General features: G+C 34.7%; 1 non-coding gene across 1 annotated transcript; it reads left to right on the plus strand.

The window, feature by feature from the left end:
* Positions 1–321: 321 nt before the first annotated feature.
* LOC141636846 (small nucleolar RNA Z266) lies at positions 322–420 on the plus strand. The gene has a single exon (XR_012541426.1). It is a non-coding gene; the product is annotated as a small nucleolar RNA Z266 (small nucleolar RNA).
* The last annotated feature ends 4,141 nt before the right edge of the window (positions 421–4,561 follow it).

Consider the following 4,561-nt stretch of genomic DNA (forward strand, 5'->3'; position numbering starts at 1 on the left):
CTTAGATACACAAATCATTTAAGGATTAACAATTGAGTAATTGTTATGTACATATTAGCTGACTACCTATCAGGAGATATGAAGTTGAAGTGTAGAGCCTTGTCAAGTGGAGGAGCTCATAGTTACCATGTTTGAAATTCGAGAATCACAGGTATCACCATTCATGTTGTATTGATTTTCATCTCTCGTATTGATCATCATTTGCTCTCTATTTCTCATTTCATGTGTTAATTCAAATCTCTATTTCTCATTTCATGTTTTTTGACTCAATTGACGACATCTTACTGTATTTGAATTCGTTTCATTCTAGTAGTGAATGTGTGTATGGCAAGAATGATGAATCAATTAGATGGGTGAAGGATGTATTTCCTTGTGAACTCAAAGCATTTGAGGCATTAATATTTTTCTGACTTGCTAACACTGTTTTTCTAAGGCTTTTTTTTTTCCACTATTAATGTTCCAAAATTATTGGTGGCAATGCCATACTCATTACTCATTACTCATTACATGAATGATGGTTTAATTGAAGAGCTTTGTTGTTTAACTGAAGTTAAAAGGAAATGAGGTTTCTTATTAGCACATTTTCTTAACATTTAAATCTTTACTACGTTGTTGGAGTGATTTTGATTCGTTTTGAAGGAAAACAAATAAATCCCACCAAACCAAATCCCTCGACTTCCCTTTCCCTCCTATCCCATCAAAACAAGGCCTTCAAAGTTCAAAATCCCAAATGTTCCTCCATTAACAAAAAATATCAGTTTACCCCCAACCGACAAACCACCATCCTAAACCCAGCCAATCACCACCCCCACTTCTTTTACTTCGTCGTTTTCCATTTGCCAACCATCATATTTGATGGCCATCACCATAAAACGCCCTACACGCCACGCCCCATTTACTCTCTTCATCTGTTCGGGTTTTTATTTTTCAAAATTCTCGTCCATATATTGGGAAGTCCTATACTGATTTTTGCATATACTCTGTATTTAGTAAAATCATTTATCTCTGAAGTTGAATGTTCAGCAATGCAAGCGAAAGGTTATTATGGATGATAAAAGTGTTTATAGTGAAAAATAATTCATCTGTATGACTAATGTAATTAGCTACTAGTCTCATCCCCCTCCATCTTCTTATGCTGTCATTTTAATCGTTTGTTAGTGCCTGGTAGCTTGTTATAACTATTTTGGTACTGCGTAAATACTTTTAACACGCATTTAACCGAAGTTATAAGGAAATGAGGTTTCTTATTAGCATATTATCTGAACTCTTAAATACGTATAAGTTGTATGAAGAGAAAATGAGGTTTAACCTGTGAACAATGGCCAACATACTCCTTACTCATTACTAGTCAGAACTATGTATCTAGCAACTTAAAGGAATGTATCTAGCAAGCTAGAGGTATGTATCTAAAAAACATTATATTGCTTATAACTAACTCCACCAATTCATAATGGTAAAGAAGATAGAGTGAACCTGTTTGAGGTGGGCGTTGATATTGTCGGTGGTTATAAGGGAAGTTGCCTATCACTATGGTGGTGGGTTAGGTGGTGATGGGTGGATACACAAAATTATGCTCCAGGTACACATAATACTACTATAAGATACACAAATCGACAAGTGTTTCTGAATGTATAATATATGTATCTGGAGTAAGTTATATGTGTATCTAGGTAATAATAAAAAAGATTGCGTCTTTCTGTTAAAAAAAAGGTCTGAAATTATCAGCATTAACTAATGCTATTGCTTTGAAGAGATTAATTCTGAAGGGAATTCCTCTTATTTTAAGGCCTAAGATTTGGTTTGAGTTGTCGGGTGCTGTAAAGAAAAAAAAACAGATTGATCAAGTGTGTTTTCTTTTTTGTTTTCTTGTTTTGGCATATTTTGATGGTGCGCCGGCCGGTACCGAGGGTAGTGGTGGGGTTGCCCTCAGGAAGAAGGTAGTGTTGAGATGTCAGAGAGGATGGGTGGTTGGAGTGTGGTTACAAGTGTTGGATATTTTGATTTAATAAAGACTTTTTTCAAAGTTGATAGAGCATTTTACCATTGACGATTCGTGCTAGCCAACCTTAATTGCAGGAGTTGTATCATTGACAATCTGAGTTCTCAAATGTTTGATATATTAATGTTTATTGTTGCTCTTTGCAAAACATCATGAGCCGGGAAGTGAGCTTTCCGAAGGTTCTTAAGGTTTAATATATTTTCAGGTTCAAGGACAAGAGGTGGGCTTACAAACAGTTAGTTGGTTCTGGTGGTATGCCATCATCACATTCTGCCACTATCACGGCTCTAGCTGCTGCAATTGGTTTCCAAGATGGTCTGTGAGGCTCTTGTGGTATATTTCCTGCTTCCCACGTTACAATGCTCGGTTCTTCTGCTTGGAAATGTGATATACCCCTACATTGAGTCCTGTGTGTGGACCCAAGTCGTTCTGTATTGGTCAATCGGTTGATCAAAATGTTAGTCCGTCTCATATAGGCCGTGATATACCCCTAAATTTTTGGTTGGATGATATTTTTAGTTAACACTTTTCTTCCTTTGTATAAGGAGCCAAATCATTAGGCCGTTTTGCGAATGAGCTGCAATGATGATTCACTATCTAATTACTTTATGTTAATAATCTTCTGTTGTGCTATGCAGCTGGTTCTACGATGCGTCGAAATGGGCTTGCTGTCCCAGTACTAGTTGATTGTGGCATGGATTAACGCTGTAGTTCTTGTTGTTAGAAGGTTTTTGTGACAACCATCAAAATGAATCTTCGTAATAGATAGGGTAAAAAACTAGCTAAAGGACTGCTTATCAAAAACCATCAAAATGAGTCAATGAATCTTTTGTTTAGTGCTTTAGGGTGCTGCCCTTCTTCCTGCCTTACACAAATTGTTTGTAGCGAGACGTGGAACTATGTAACAAACTGCTTCCAGATGTGAAATTGTCTAGTTATTTCAAGTAGTGTGAAATTATTGGCAATTTGTCATGAATATTTTTGTATCGTTTTGTTAGCCTATTAACCCTATAATTAAGCAAGGATTACTAGATTAGATAAGTTTTCAAGTCACGCATGTGAGATCGTCTTATATAAGACTCATCCGTAGGAAATACAAATACGTAAAGCCTTTTTATATGAGATGACGGATGAAGTGTATCTAACAAGCTATGGGTATGTATCTTGTAAGGTAAAGTAGTGTACCTAGCTATTTAAAGTTATGTCTCTAGTAACTTAAAGAAGTGTATCTAGCAAGCTAAAGGTATGTATCTAGTAATTTAAAGGAATGTATCTATCCTAAAGTAAAGACACTTGGTTTTGGTTTGACATCTAAGTTTGCTTTGAGTATATATGCTATGTAGTACTCCGTAGAACATTACTTGTACAATCACCAAAGTATGTTTACCTTATATGTTTATCATGTGTTTAATATATAGATTGAAATGTGATTTTTGCTTTATACGAAGTATCATGAAATGATAGTAACATAATTTTTTTTATGGAGTTTTAAAGCTCACAATTACGTACGAGTGATAACAAATAATAATAGGTACAAGAATAATTGATAAAATAAGTGAAAAAAAGACTTGAAATTATAGTTTATTAATGTTTGTTGCGGTCATACATGAAGGAAACAATTGGAGTTTTAGTATTTTGGAGTACTGATGTAGTTCTTATGACTTATAAGGCTGGTGATTTACTTTCATTAACTACACAACATGAATTTCATGACACCCTTAGAGGGATTTGGGACGGGTTTTCATGCTTATATATCTAGCATGGTAAAGGAGTACATTTAGCATGCCATAAATGTGTATCTAGTAAGGTAAAAGAGTATATCTAGCATGCTAGAGATGTGTATCTAGAAATGAGTGTATCTAGCATGTCAGAAATATGTATCTAGCTAGCTACATGTATATATCTAGTAGCTTAAAAAAGTGTATTTAGCTAGTTAAAGGTATGTATCTAGTAACTTAAAAAAATGTATCTAGCTAACTAAATGTATATAAGTGTATCTAGCAAGTTACATGTATGTATCTAGTAACTTAAACGAGTATATCTAGAAATTTAATGGGATCAAACGAAGGGGGCGAGTATTCTAAAGTGCGACGGAAAAGGGCTTAGATTTTGTAACTTCAAATAAACAAGTGTTACGAAGCTAAACATGTTAGTTTATAAACTTCTTTTCATTAAATTGATCACGAAGCTAACATTGGCGCCTTAGGGGGTGGAATGTATAGTGAAGGTGTCAAATAATTAGAGAAAAACAAGAGTTGGAAAGCATAAATAACGCATTGAAGCAACACAGGCTGTATGGGGCGCTATTTATCACGATGTAAAACGATAAAGACATTGGTTTCTTCATATAATCAATCGTATTTGCGCATGGATGATATTGCATTTGTTGTAGCATTTTGGTTGCCTTGAACCCAATCTTGTTTTCTCTTCGTAATAGTCCCTCTGCATATTTTATTTTATTTAGTGTTCATTTAGATTAATTATTATCCCAGATACACTTCAATAATACCTCAGATACACAAATTTATACCCCGATACATAAATAAATTTGTGTATCCGGAA

Source organism: Silene latifolia, chromosome Y (assembly GCF_048544455.1).
Source record: "Silene latifolia isolate original U9 population chromosome Y, ASM4854445v1, whole genome shotgun sequence".
NCBI classification, from domain to species: domain Eukaryota; kingdom Viridiplantae; phylum Streptophyta; class Magnoliopsida; order Caryophyllales; family Caryophyllaceae; genus Silene; species Silene latifolia.